Genomic DNA, 14,958 nt, shown 5'->3' on the forward strand with positions numbered 1-14,958 from the left:
CAAAGATCATTCTGTTTTGGGCTGGATTTATAGTTTCATAACCCCTGTGTTAAATTTTGACACCTTATGGTATTTGCCAGGGAAAAGTATGATATTGCTTGATCAATAAATGCAAACAAAAATGTTTGCTGGCAATTCTTAAGACAGTTCTAATATTACTTTACCAATACTTTTAAAGCTAGCTTATTTATTAAAGATTTTACTTAAGTACATAAACTTGAAAGAGCATTTGACTGGTCTTTCCTTTTTTCTGATAAAGTATTTGATTTAAGTGCTTTTATTTTTCTTTAAGCCAATTAATTAGACCTCTTTTCTATATTTTTAGAAGTGAAACATTGTGTACACAATACATAAATACATAGCTGTATTAGGCATACTGATGGAAGTACATCTTAAAGATTCCTAAGATCTCCTTTTTTTTTTTTCCTATCTTAGACTTGCAAACTCTTGATAACCTGTTTCATTATCCTGGCAATTGTCAGCTACATAGCTGTAAATCTGCATATTGAAGGAAACAACTCTTAGATGAAAAATCAGATAGCAAAATTTACATCTCAAGGTACAGAGAGATAAAGTCTGGTGGTGCTAGAGGGAGATTAAAGATGGATGTTGAATCAAACATAAAATTATAGAAATCTATCATAAGATTGTTTGAGAAGCCCAATTTTATTTAGATAGGGATTACCTATCTTTTAAATGGATCTCTGAGCTTTAGGCAGAGTCCACACTGAATCCTTGGTCTCCAAAAAGGGAGAATTATTATGAGGCTAGACCATGTGATGTTTTTACAGTGCACTTAAACATTTTTTTTAAACATAGACATTTCTAACTGTCTAAACTACACTCTTCCTTAAAAGTCAAAGAGTAGTCTCTGTTGCAATAACTATTTTAGTCAGTAAATCAGGTGACACAATACAAAAGCAAGCAGTTTAAGAGCTGAGACAAACTTGTCTGTTTACACTCTTGGGGTTCCACAAGGAAAAAGGAAAAACATGTTTCTCCCTCAAAGGGAGTCTGGTGCCTTCTCCATTTTCTTTAGGGAACCCCAGGCTATTATAAACTATTTTACATCCCTCATGCAGCAGAGGGTGCAAGAGAAAGGAGAGACAGCAGAAGCAAATGAAGAAAACAGAATTCAGTCAACTAAGAAAAACTTTTGTTCAAAAAAAAAAAAGACAAGGTCCTAGGAGAAAGAAACAAAACAAAAACATGGAGACCTTTTAAATACAAACACACACACATGCACACATATACATACACATCTTGGATGTTAGCTTTTAATTAAGCTGACTTTTTACCATTGAGCTCCTTTAAAAGAACTTTTTAAAATCTCATTACCGTATTTCAGCTAGGACAAATTGCTGCTATTAAGGGAGGAGACCACCCCTCATATTGTCTTATGCCCAATTTCTGCCTCCAAAGAAAAAAGAAGTAAAAAGCAAAAGGCAGACAGCCCCGCGCTGTGCCCTGGGCCTGGTAGTTAAAAATCAACCCCTGACTTAGCTGCTTGTGTTATCTATAGATTCCAGACATTGTATGGAAAATCATCCTGAAAATCCCTGTCCTGTTCTGCTCCATTCTGATTACCAGTGCATGCAGCCCCCAGTCATGTACCCCCTGCTTGCTCAATTGATAACGACCCTCTCATATGGACCCCCTTAGAGTTGTATTGTAAGCCCTTAAAACGGACAGGAATTGCTCACTGGAGGAGCTCAGTTTTTTGAGACATAAGTCTGCTGATGCTTCCAGCCAAATAAAGCCCTTTCTTTCCTCAACTTGGTGTGTGAGGGGTTTTGTCTGTGGCTCGTCCTGCTACATTTCTTCATGGCCCAACTAGGAAGTGAGGTGATTAGCGGATGGTTGAGGCAACCCTTAGGTGGCTTAGGCCTGCCCTGTGGAGCATCCCTGTGGGGGACTCTGGCTAGCTTTAGCGACATGAATCCTGAGAGCACTCCCAGGTAGGCAATTGCCCTGGTGGAGTGCCTTGCCAGAGCAGTGCACAGTAGGCCTCCATGGAGGATCAATGCAGTGGCTGAACACCGAGAAGGAATCGGTGCTTGGACTCCAGACATCTGGAACACGGTAAGACTGGTCTTGGAACTTGCCCACTCCATCTGAGTGGAAGCATGGCCTGATCACCCATGGCATGCTTTTATCAGTGACTTGGTTTTGGTTTTGGTTTTGATTTTGACTAGATTTGCACTGCTTTGGTTTAGATTTCGGTATTGGCTTTTGGATTTGAACTGTTTTGGCTTTGATTTCGGTTCTGACTTGGCTCAAATTGCTTGATGAATGAGTAACTCCTTATCCATTCTTTGGTTTTAGTGTGCATTGCTTGGTGAGTGAGTGCAGTGAGTGACTTTTTGCCCCTTTTTCCCTTCCCTCTTTGTGGTAAGAGCGTTGTTCTGTCTCCTGAGAGAGGAAAATGAGTAAAACACAAAGTAAGCCTACCCCATTAGGAACGATGTTAAAGAATTTCAAGAAAGGATTCAATGGGGACTATGGAATTGCTATGACACTTGGAAAGCTTAAGGCTTTGTGTGAGATACATTGTCTGGCATTAGAGGTGGAATGACCATCAGAAGGAAGCCTAGACAGGTCCCTAGTTTCAAAGGTATGGCACAAAGTAACTGGTAAATCAGGACAAGATCAGTTTCCATACATAGATACTTGGTTGCAGCTGGTTTTAGACCCCCCACAGTGCTTAAGAGGACAGGCAGCAGTAGTACTAGTGGCAAAGGGACAGACAGCCAAGGCAGAAAGAGTACCTCCACTCCCACCAGTCCCTCCCCTAGAGGAAGAGGAAGGAGAGAGGAGAACAGCAGCATAAGCAGCTGGCAGAGGCAAGGAAAGACCAGCAGAGAGAAAAAGAGATAGAGAGACAGAGAGGAGAGAGAGAGGGGAAAGAGAGAGAGAGCAAAAAGAGAGAGAGAGGAAAGAGAGAGGAAAAGAGGCAAAGAGAGAAAAGGAGAGAGAGAGGAAGAGACAGAGAAACAAAGAGGGAGTCAAAGAGAGAGAAAGAGAGAGGCAGATAGAGAGGAAGAGACAGAAACAAAAAGAAAGTCAAAGAGAGAGAGAGAAAGTCAAAGAGAGAAAGAGAGAGATATACAAGTAGTTAAGAAAAAAACAGTGTACCCTATTCCTTTAAAAGCCAAGGTAAATTTAGAACCTATAATTGATAATTAAAGGTCTTCTCCATGACCATATAACACTCCAATACCACTTTGTTGTCAGTGTAAACAAGGGCGTAGCATGGAAGCACTGAGGCCACTGACAACCCGTAGCCTTCCTGTCAAAATTCCTTAATCCAGTTACCCACAGATGGCCCAAGTACATTCAATCTGTAGTGGCAATGGTTTTGCTAACAGAAAAAAGTAGAAAAATAACTTTTAAAGGAAACCTCACTGTAAGCACACCTCACCAGTTCAGAACTATCCCAAGTTAAAAAAAAAAAAAAGAGAGAGAGAGAGAGAAAAAGGCGGGAGAGAATTTGTGTAAAAAGAATATTATACAGTAAACTCTTGCCCTAAAATAAATTAACTGGTTGTTTAAAGAAAGGGATGTTTGCAATAAGTCAGAAAGTTGAGACATGTTAAAGAATTGTCTGTGAAAGTTGCGAAAGAAGAAAAAAAGTGTGCTATAAAAAAGGAATTTATGCAAAAAATGTTGTATAATTGAAAAGTAATTAGGCCTCCTGAATGTAAAACTATTGAAGAAACACTTTATGTGCAAGGTGTATAAGAAAAGTAAAATATACTTTTAGTAAAAGGATTATAAGGAGGCATAAAAATGTGGATTTTTACCTACATTAAAAGGTTAACAAATTTTTTTTTGTTTTGAAGGTTTAAGCAAGTTTTAAAATGTTAATTGTAAAGGAAATTCTGTGTGTAAACATATTGGCTAAAGTTAAAGGGGCATCATCCAGTTTTTCTGTGAACTGGACATTAAAGTAAAAACAAAATGGGTTTTTCTTAAAGCTGTTTAACAAAAATTATAAAAGGTTAAAAAGAGTCTATAAAAATCTTACCTTGTGGTCAGACATTAAAAATTGAATAAATATGTCTACAAAGGTTTATTAAAACTAAGTTTAACATTAATAACACACTAATATAAAGGTGAAATTTAGCTTATCTGGTTTGAAAATCATACAGAAAGTACTGTCAAATATAAAATGTTGTTTGGCTTTCTTTGGTCTAAAAACTAATAAAAATAGGTGCTAAAGGAAATTTCTCAGTAAGAAGACACCAAGGACTATAAAGTCTGCTGCTGATGTCCCCACATTTAAAACAAAAGGTCAATTTCTTAGAAATTATATACTTGGTTTATCTTCCACTTTCCTTTCCCTCAAAACTAAAAGTCTTTTAGCACATGTACCACCCCTAGAATTTCTGGTAAACCAGCACCAGCCTGAAGATTATGTTCTCATCAAAGGGTAGAAAGAAGAAAAACTCAAGCCAGCCTGGGAAGGACCCTACCTTGTGCTGCTAACCACTGAGAATGCTGTTCATACAAGCGGAAAGGGGATGGACTCATCACACCTGAGTCAAGAAAGCGCCACCCCCTCCAGAGTCGTGGGCCATAGTCCCAGGAGAAAACCCAACCAAACTAAAGCTAAGAAAAATTTAACTCTTTCATCTATTATATTACTCTTTCTTCTTTCCTCACTGTATTGCTGATCATCTACTTATTAACATAACCAAGTCAATTTTGCCTCAAACTATTGCATTTAATGCTTGCCTTGTTATACCCTGTGGGGATTTTCCAAGTCAAAGACAGCTCTCTACTTTAGAAAAGTGCCTCTGTCCCCCCTGACTCTCCTCAGACTAGGCATTAGTAAATTGGGACCATTTAATCTGGGGAGATTTTGATAAAGACCCCAGTGTCAACCAGGAGTCTTGCCCCCCGATGTAGAGCTTTTATGCCGTAGTTGGTCCAATGTTCTGTGGACCACTAAAAAGCAAGGATGGACTGCCCCAACTGGTTTTTGTAATTTCCTAAAACCATACATTTATTTTGCTATAGGATCATAGAAGTTAAAGACTTAAAACAAACGTTGGCAATTAAGACAGGATACCAAGATGCAAATGCCTGGTTGGAATGGATCAAATATTCTGTACACACATTAAACAAAAGCAATTGTTATGCTTGTGCATGTGGTAGGACAGAGGCCCAGATTGTCTGCTTTCCACTAAGGTGGTCCTCCAGTCAACCAGGCGTGGGCTGCATGGTAGCTCTTTTCCAGGATTCTATAGCCTGGAGTAATAAGTCATGCCAAGCTCTCTCTCCGCTATATGCCGAAGTTCAGCACTCTGCGGGTCAGCCCCTAAGGGCCATCCAGCTCTGTCTCCCAACACTAAGTTCACTTCGCGTCTCTCATAACAAGGAGAAAACTTAGCATTCCTTGGAGACCTGAAGGGATGCAGTGAACTTAAGAACTTTCAAGAGCTTACCAATAAGTCAGCCCTTGTTCATCCCCGAATGGACGTGTGGTGGTATTGTGGTGGACCTTTATTGGACACTCTGCCGAATAACTGGAGTGGCACTTGTGCTTTAGTCCAATTGGCTATCCCTTTCACCCTGGCATTTCATCAACCAGAGGGAGGGCAGGTGATAGAAAAAGGATGGATCTCGTTATTGGACAGAAGAATAGCCATGCCACAACTGCTAGGAGCCACAGTCGTACTAGCTGTGCATGAGACCACCCACCTAGGCCAAGAGTCTCTTAAAAAGTTGTTAGGCCGGTACTTCTACATCTCACATCTGTCAGCCCTTGCCAAAACAGTGGTGCAGCAGTGTGTCACCTGCCAGCAGCACAATGCTAGGCAAGGTCCAACCGTCCCACCTGGCATATAGGCTTATGGAGCAGCCCCCTTTGAAGATCCCCAAGTAGACTTCACTGAGATGCCCAACTGTGGAGATCTCATCCCTAGGTTTGGACTGCCCTTACAAATCGGCTTGGACAACGAGTCAGCATTTGTGGCTGACTTGGTACAGAAGACAGCAAAGGTGATTGGGTGTGGATCAAGGATTGGAATGTAGCCCCCTTGCAGCCATGGTGGAAAGGACCCCAGACCATTGTCTTGGCCACTCCCACAGCTGTGAAAGTAGAAGGAATCCCAGCCTGGATCCACCACAGCCATGTGAAACCCGCAGCACCTGAGACCTGGGAGGCGAGACCAAGCCCAGACAATCCTTGCAAAGTGACTCTGAAGAAGATGACAAGCTCTGCTCCAGTCACACCTGGAAGCTGACTGATCCATGCACAGCCAAAGTATGAGGACACTCACAGTGGGACTTATTTTCCTTAAATTTTGGACTTGTGCAGTAAGGACTTCAACTGACCTTCCTCAAACTGGGGACTTTTCCCAGTGTATACATCAGCTCACTGAGGTAGGGCAAAAAGTTAAAACTTTTTGTTTTATAGTTATTATAAATGTGCTGGAACTCTAAAAGGGACTTGTTTGTATAATGTCACCCAGTACAAGGTATGTAGCCCAGAAAGTGACCAGCCTGATGTGTGTTGTAACCCATCTGAGCCCTCTATGGTCACAGTTTTTGAAATAAGATTAAGAACATCACCTGGTGGGGTTGAAACCATACTAAGAAGAATCCATTTAGTAAGTTTCCTAAGTTGCAAACTGTTTGGGCCCATCCAGAGTCTCACTGGGACTGGACAGCTCCAGCTGGACCATACTGGATATGCAGGCATGGAGCCTACACCAAGCTACCTGACCAATGGGCAGGTAGTTGTGTCGTTAGCACCATTAAGCCATCCTTTTTCCTACTGCTTGTAAAAACAGGTAAGCTCCTAGGCTTCCCTGTCTATGCTTCCCAAGAAAAGAGGAGCATAGCCATAGGTGATTGGAAAAATGACAAGTGGCCCCCTGAAAGAATCATACAGTACTATGGGCTTGCCACATGGGCACAAGATGGCTCGTAGGGATACTGAACGCCCATCTACGTGCTCAACTAGATTATATGGCTAACAAGCTATCTTAGAAATAATCACTAATGAAACTGGCAGAGCTTTGACTGTTTTAGCCCGACAAGAAACGCTGATGAGAAATGCCATTTATCAGAATACATTAGCCCTAGACTAGTTGCTAGCAGCTGAAAGTGGAATTTGTGGGAAATTTAACCTTACCAATTGCTGTCTACACATAGATGATCAAAGGCAAGTAGCTGAAGACATAGAGATATGACAAAACTGGCACATGTGCCCATGCAAGTGTGGCATGGATTTGATCCTGGGGCCATGTTTGGAAAATGATTCCCAGCACTAGGAGGACTTAAAACTCTTATAAAAGGAATTGTAATAGTAATAGGAACCTGCTTACTACTCCCTTGTTTGCTACCTGTACTCCTTCAAATGATTAAAACGCTTCATCACTACCTTAGTTCACCAAAATGCTTCAGCACAAGTGTACTATATGAATCACTATTGATCCGTCTTGCAAGAAGACATGGGTAGTGAGGATGAAAGTGAGAACTCCGACTCATGAGTGAAGTTCTCAAAGGGGGGAATAAAGAAGGAGACCACCCCTCATATTGTCTTATGCCCAATTTCTGTCTCCAAAGGAAAAAGAAGTAAAAACTAAAAGGCAGAAATGAAATCCACAGGCAGACAGCCTGGTGCCACGCCCTGAGCCTGGTATTTAAAAGCAACCCCTGACTTAACTGCTTGTGTTATCTATAGATTCCAGACATGGAAAAGCATCATGAAAATCCCTGTCCTGTTCTGATTACCAGTGCATGTAGCCCCCAGTCATGTACCCTCTGCTTGCTCAATCGATCATGACCCTCTCACACGGACCCCCTTAGAGTTGTAAGCCCTTAAAAGGGACAGGAATTGCTCACTCAGGGAGCTCGGTTTTTTTGAGACATAAGTCTGCCGACGCTCCTGGCCAAATAAAGCCCTTTCCTTCCTCAACTTGGTGTCTGAGGAGTTTTGTCTGTGGCTCGTCCTGCTACACTATTAATATTTATGATATACCAAGTATCAAACTTGAAAGGGCCTGATTTAGGATCCAAACCCAGGCTGTCATGGTGGGAAGAAAGAAGGCAGAACCCTTAGCTATGGAACTTCAGCATGGTGCAACAGCCATTGCTCTTTCAGTTCAGCCTGGCTAACAAAAACGTGGCCTTGTTATGTAAATAAAGCCCCTTAAGTAGTCAAAAGCAAAAATATTTCTTCTTTTTTTTTCCTTTTGCTGGCTGTTTTTCTCCCCCACCACACCACCTTTTTGTGTGTGTGTGTTGGGGGTGGGGGAGAATTTAGCCACTTCAGAGACCTTGTTCCCTGTAATTTGGAACTTTCCTTTGGATTTGATCAAGTCAAATAGAGTTGATCAAACCCAATGGGAAAAAGACGGAAACAACAGAAACAGAAACAAACAACAACAACAACAACAAAAACAGTTAAGCAAAACAAATGATGGCACAATTTATTATTATTGTTTTTTTTTTATTTTTTATGTAGTTTTTGAGATGGAGTCTCACCCTGTCGCCCAGGCTGGAGTGCAATGGTGCCATCTTGGCTCACTGCAACCTCCACCTCCCGGGTTCAAACAATTCTCTTGCCTCAGCCTCCTAAGTAGCTGAGATTACAGGCACCTGCCACCATGCCCAGTTAATTTTTGTATTTTTAGCAGAGACAGGGTTTCACCACGCTGGCCAGGCTGGTCCCGAACTCCTGACCTTGTGATCCGCCTGCCCCAGCATCCCAAAGTGCTGGGATTACAGTCGTGAGCCACTGTGCCTGGCCCATGATGGCACAACTTATATGATCACTGAGTGCTCTAATGGTAAGGAGAAATTAAGACTAGCTGCTTGTTAAGTTTAGCCAAGACAAACTCCAATTCAGTTACTTACCTAGAGATGGGTCTCAGGCTGAAGACTGCCTCCAAAGAGGCATTCTTTTGAGTTTCTGAGAAGCAGGAAAAAAACTCAAATTAGTCTTTGCTGTTGGAAGTGAGTTCAAACTCCAGGAAGGAGTTACCTGCCTTCCATTGTCATGGAAACAGGAAAAGTCTGCCTTCCTTTTGTTGGAATCAAGTAAAACTCCAAAAAAAAAAAAAAAAAAAAGGAATTGTACAGCAAAATAAAGTTTAGATTTGAGGACATCAGGGATTCTCTGGAAGGGATGCTTCTGGGCCTCAGCAAATTGTCCTATTGGTTTGTCCATAAAGAGCTCAAGGTGGCTAGGCACAGTGGCTCATCCCTATAATCCCAGCACTTTGGGAGGCCGAGGCTGGCGGATCATGAGGTCAGGAGTTTGAGACCAGCCTGGCCAACATGGTGAAACCCCATCTCTACTGAAACTACAAAAATTAGCTGGGCCTGGTAGCAGGCACCTGTAATCCCAGCTACTCAGGAGGCTGAGGCAGGAGAATCATTTGAACCCGGGAGGCGAAGGTTGAAGTGAGCTGAGATGGCGCCATTGCACTCCAGCTTGGGTGATGGGGCGAGACTCTGTCTCAAAACCAAAAAACAAACAAAAACATAGCTCAAGCTTCTACCAAATACTGATAGGAGACTTGTCAAAGGTCAGGAGCACCTCCACTTAGAATCCCTTTATGGTCGCCAAAATCTGAACCCCGAATATCTGAGACACATTTCAGTTAATTTAGAAAGTTTATTTTGCCAAGGTTGAGGACATGCATCCATGACAGCCTCAGGAGGTCCTGACTACATTTGCCCAAGGTGGTCGGGGCACAGCTTGGTTTTATACATTTTAGGGAGATATGAGACATCAATCAATATATGTAAGATGTACATTGGTTCCATCCAGAAAGATGGGACAACTCAAGCAAGAAAGGGGCTTCCATGTCACAGGTAGGTAAGAGACAAACAGTTGCATTATTTTGAGTTTCTGATTAGCCTTTCTGAAGGAGGCAATCAGATATGCATTTATCTCAATGAGCAGAGGGATGACTTTGAATACTAAATAAAATGAGAGGCAGGTTTGCCTTAAGCAATTCCCAGCTTGACTTTTCCCTTTAGCTTAGTGATTTGGGGGCCCCAAGATTTATTTTCCTTTGACACCCATCTTTACTAAAAATACAAAAATTAGCCAGGTGTGGTGGCGCATGCCTGTAACCCCAACTACTTGGGTGACTGAGGCATGAGAACCACATGAACCCAGGAGGCGGAGGTTGCAGTGAGCTGAGATCACACCAGCCTGCACTCTAGCCTGGGCTAGTGAGACCCTGTCTCAAAGAGAGAGAGAGAAAGCCAAATTTCACTTTTGCATTAGTATCCTGTTAATGTTAAACCCAATTCTTAATAAAACCTTATAAATAAATCTATTTAATCTTAATTAGTTTGACCATAAGGTAAGATTTTCATAACCTTCTATAATCCTTTTCAATTTTCTGTTAAACAATAGGCCAATTCTCAAATACACATTATTATTTAAACACATGGGCCCAGGTTCTGGCCCTGCATCAGTGTGCTTTTATGTTTAAATTATGGAAAAACTAAGTAATCCCCTTCAAATCTTAGCCAACTTACTCATACCCACAGAATTTTCTTTATAAGATCAATCTTTCACCAATCTTTTACAACTTGTTTAAACCTTTAGTTTTGTCCTATTACCCTTTTACGTTAGGACAATCCTTTAAAACCTCTGAACTAGAAAAAATTACATTCCTACAACAAAAACCATATTTTCATGCTTTCTTATAGCCTTTTGCCGAAAGCACATTCTACTTTCCTTATATATCTTGCATGTAAAACTTTCTCCAGTAATCTCAAGTACATGTTACAATGTTAACTCTTAGCAACTCTTATTTTTGGGGAAAGATCTGGTATGTAAGCAATTCCAGACAGAAAATCAGAAGCTGTCCATGAAAGGGGAGAGAATCAATAAATGGCAAAAGTCCCACAACTATCAACACAGAAAGGGCTTATTCCCAAAGCCAGGCACTAAACCTAGGCCACCAGTGTGAAAGTGCAAAACCTTAGCTACTGAACTATAGTACACAGTGACTGCTATTGCTCTTCCCAGAATGAGTCTAGAGCAGTTATTTTTGAGCTTGCAAAAGATTTTAAGTATTCAAGAGAATTAAGTCTAGACATGACATTATCATGTGCCCTTTTTAGACTGAAGAGTCAAAGCCCTGTAAGTTTAACATCACAAGGACTTTAAAAGCAATACAGAAAGTTACATGGATGGAGTAACCTTTTCAAGTCTGTAATTTGAATTAACTTTTCGATAACCTTTGAGTTAGACAAAACTATTCTGTTTCTCAATAAGAACACATCTTCTTTGGCATATTTTATATGAACCTAGGAAGTAAGAAATGTTCAACTGCTTATCAGATGTTAGCATTTTATAGATGAGAACCATTCCACAATTTTTGGAACATATTTTCCATCTAATAATGCTTTTTAAATTAATTGATTTTTTTTGAGACCGTGTCTCACTCTGTCACCCAGGCTAGGGTGCATTGGCATGATCACGGCTCACTGCAGCCTCGACTTCCTGGGCTCCAGCAGTCCTCCCACCTCAGCCTCTTGGGTGCCTGGCTAATTTTTATATTTTTGGTATAAAATATAAAGATATAAGATATTTTTATAGTGTAATTTTGATATAAAATATATAATATAATATAATATAATATAGAGACAGGATTTCACCATGTTTTCCAGGCTGGTCTCGAACTCCTGAGCTCAAGCGATCGACCTGCCTTGGCCTCCTAAAGTGCTGAGATTACAGGCATGAGCCACTGTGCCTGGCCATAACCCTTTTTTTAAAATTGCAAATGACCCAGACATCCCATAAGCATCCAAAATGATTTTAAGATTTTAAATTTTATTAAAAAGCTTACTTACAAACAGTTGTCTCATTTTTATGTACCCATTCGTTCCATTTTTCACTGTTTATTTAGATTATTTATGAAAACTGAGATACCATACAAAGGTGGTCATTATTTAAAGTTATTTCCCTGCTAAGCATTTTTAAAGCTTTGTGAACATCAGGTGTCTATCCAGATAAGAAACTTAAACATATGGGCATTTTTTCAACAACTCAGAAGGTTTAGTTGTTTTCTTTAAACAATATTAAATGTCTTGTTTATAAAAAATTACACAAAATCATTCTGGTTTGGCCTGGGTTTATAGTTTTATAGTTCTTATGTCAAATGTTGACACCTAATAATATCTGGCAGAGATAAATATGAAACCGCTTGATCAGTAAATCCAAACAAAAATATATATTGACAATTCTAAAGGCATTTCTAATATTATTTTACTACTAATTTTAGAGCCATCTTATTTATTAAAGATTTTACTTAAGTCACATGAACTTGGAAAGCATTTGGGCTTATTAATTTATGAGTACTCCTTTAAGCCAATTTGGTACCTTGTGGCCACAACACATAACAAAATACATAAATGTACCTATAAACACACACTTACATACTCATAAAAAGCAGGCAGAAGAGAAAACAGAGGAAGATACAGCCTGGCCAGCCTTGTGTAGAAGCCAGGTCTTACAAGCAGGGTGTGAGGAAGAAAGGAGGGGAAGAAAAAAAGGTAACATGATTGAAAGGAAATTCCAGAGCCTTCCAGCCATTACACAGTGCAGGGAGTACCCCCCATCATTCTCGCTTATCTTCCATAGCAAAGGAATCAGGGCCCATACACAAAGTCCTACACTCATATATGCAAACAGTGTGCTTCCAAATGAGTCCCCTGTGAAGGGGGCTGGGTGAGGTCCTGAATCCTTCTCCCCAGTTCCAAATGGCTCCATGGGCCAGTGAGTCCAATCTAAGCAAACTCTCATGGTGCCACAAATACAAACAAATACAAATGCATAAAATGTCAAATGGTGGCACGGTTAGCCAAGTAGGGCAGGACCCCAGTCACACCCCAAAAGTGGCAGAGGGTGATTGGTTGCACTTTCAACTAACTCATCCACTTCCAAATTTTGCTGGCTGTTCAGAAGTCACTTCCTGATTAAAGAATGCAACCCAAACTATATACGGTCTTGGCAAAGTATTACTTTGAGTCTAAAGCTTTTACATCCCACTACCAATCTGTAGAAATTACAGAACACAGAGAAACATCTTGAAATGCACCATAATTATGCAGTCAACAAATTTCAGAATTCAGGTTGTGTGAAACTCTTCAGGTAAAATGCCCTGTATTCTTCATAATCAGCAGGAAAATTGCAAGACAATTAAAGTGATGGAGGAGGGAAACCTGTGCATTAAAAGAGGCTTAAAAGACACGCTGTTAGGCCGGGCATGGTGGCTCACACCTGTAATCCCAGCACTTTGGGAGGCTGAAGTGGGCGGATCACTTGAGGTCAGGAGTTTGAGACCAGCCTGGCCAACATGGTGAGACCCCCGTCTCTACTAAAAATACAAAAATTAGCCGGGCCTGGTAGTGTGTTCCTGTAATCCCAGCTATTTGGGAGGCTGAGGAAGGAGAATCGCTTGAACCTGGGAGACAGAGGTTGCAGTGAGCTGAGATCGCACCACTGCACTCCAGCCTGGATGACAGAGGGAGACTTCGTCTCAAAAAAAAAAAAAAAAGACACGCCTTAAAAAAATACTGTTTTAGAATGGATTCAGGTTATAAAATCTTAAAGAAACATAAAGAAGCGATTAAGTCACAATGATGGTTCCTTTTGGAGGAAGGGAGTGGGCTGTGATAGGAACATGGCAGAAGGTGGGACTTCTGGGGTGGCCAGCAGAGTTTTATTTCTTGGTCCAATTAGTAGTTACATGGGTGTCAACCTAATCAAAATTCACAAAACTACATTTGTATGATTTTTCTGTATCTGCACTTTATTTTACAATTAAAAGTTTAAAATGAATTTTTATTTTTATTTTTATTTTGAGACAAAGTCTTACTCTATCACCCAGACAGGAGTGCAGTGGCATGATCTCAGCTCACTGCAACCTCCACCTCCCAGGTTCAAGTGATCCTCAAACCTCAGCCTCCCCAATAGCTGAGATTACAGGCACACACCACCATGCCCAGCTAATTTTTACATTTTTTGGTAGAGATGGGGTTTTGCCATGTTGGCCATGGTGGTCTTGAACTCCTGACCCAGGTGATCTGCCTGCTTTGGTCTCCCAAAGTGCTGGGATTGCAGGCGTGAGCCATGTGCCTGGCCTAAAACGAATTTTTTTTTTTTTTTTTGAGATGGAGTCTCGCTCTGTTGCCCAGGCTGGAGTGCAGTGGCATGATCTCGGCTCACTGCAATCTCCGCCTCCCAGGTTCACACCATTTTCCTGCCTCAGCCTCCCAAGTAGCTGTGACTACAGGCGCCCACCACCATGCCCAGCTAATTTTTTGTATTTTTAGTAGAGATGGGGTTTCACCATGTTAGCCAGGATGGTCTCGATCTCCTGACCTCGTGATCTACCTGCCTCGGCCTCCCAAAGTGCTGGGATTACAGGCATGAGCCACTGAGCCTAGCCCTAAAATGAGTTTTTTAAAAAAGATTTTTCTCTTTCTTTCTTTCTCTTTCTTTCTTTCTTTCTTTCTTTCTTTCTTTCTTTCTTTCTTTCTCTTTCTTTCTTTCTTTTTCTTTCTTTCTCTCTCTCTCTCTCTTTCTCTCTCTTTCTTTCTTTCTTTCTTTCTTTCTTTCTTTCTTTCTTTCTTTCTTTCTTTCTTTCTTTCTTTCTTTCTTTCTTTCTTTCTTTCTTTTCTTTTTTCTTTTTTTTTTGTTGAGACGGTCTCACTCTGTCGCCCAGGCTGGAGTGCAGTGGCACGATCTAGGCTCACTGCAACCTCTGCCTCCCGGGTTCAAGAGATTCTCCTGCCTCAGGCTCCCAAGTAGCTGGGAGTACAGGCATGTGCCACCACGCCCAGCTAATATTTGTATTTTTAGTAGAGACAGGGTTTCACCATGTTGGCCAGGCTGGTCTCAAACTCCTGGCCTCAAGTGATCCACCCACCTTAGCCTCCTAAGTGCTGCGATTACAGGCGTGAGCCACTGCA

The sequence above is a fragment of the Hylobates moloch genome, unplaced genomic scaffold, assembly GCF_009828535.3.
Source record: "Hylobates moloch isolate HMO894 unplaced genomic scaffold, HMol_V3 SCAFFOLD_5, whole genome shotgun sequence".
Taxonomy (NCBI): Eukaryota; Metazoa; Chordata; class Mammalia; order Primates; family Hylobatidae; genus Hylobates; species Hylobates moloch.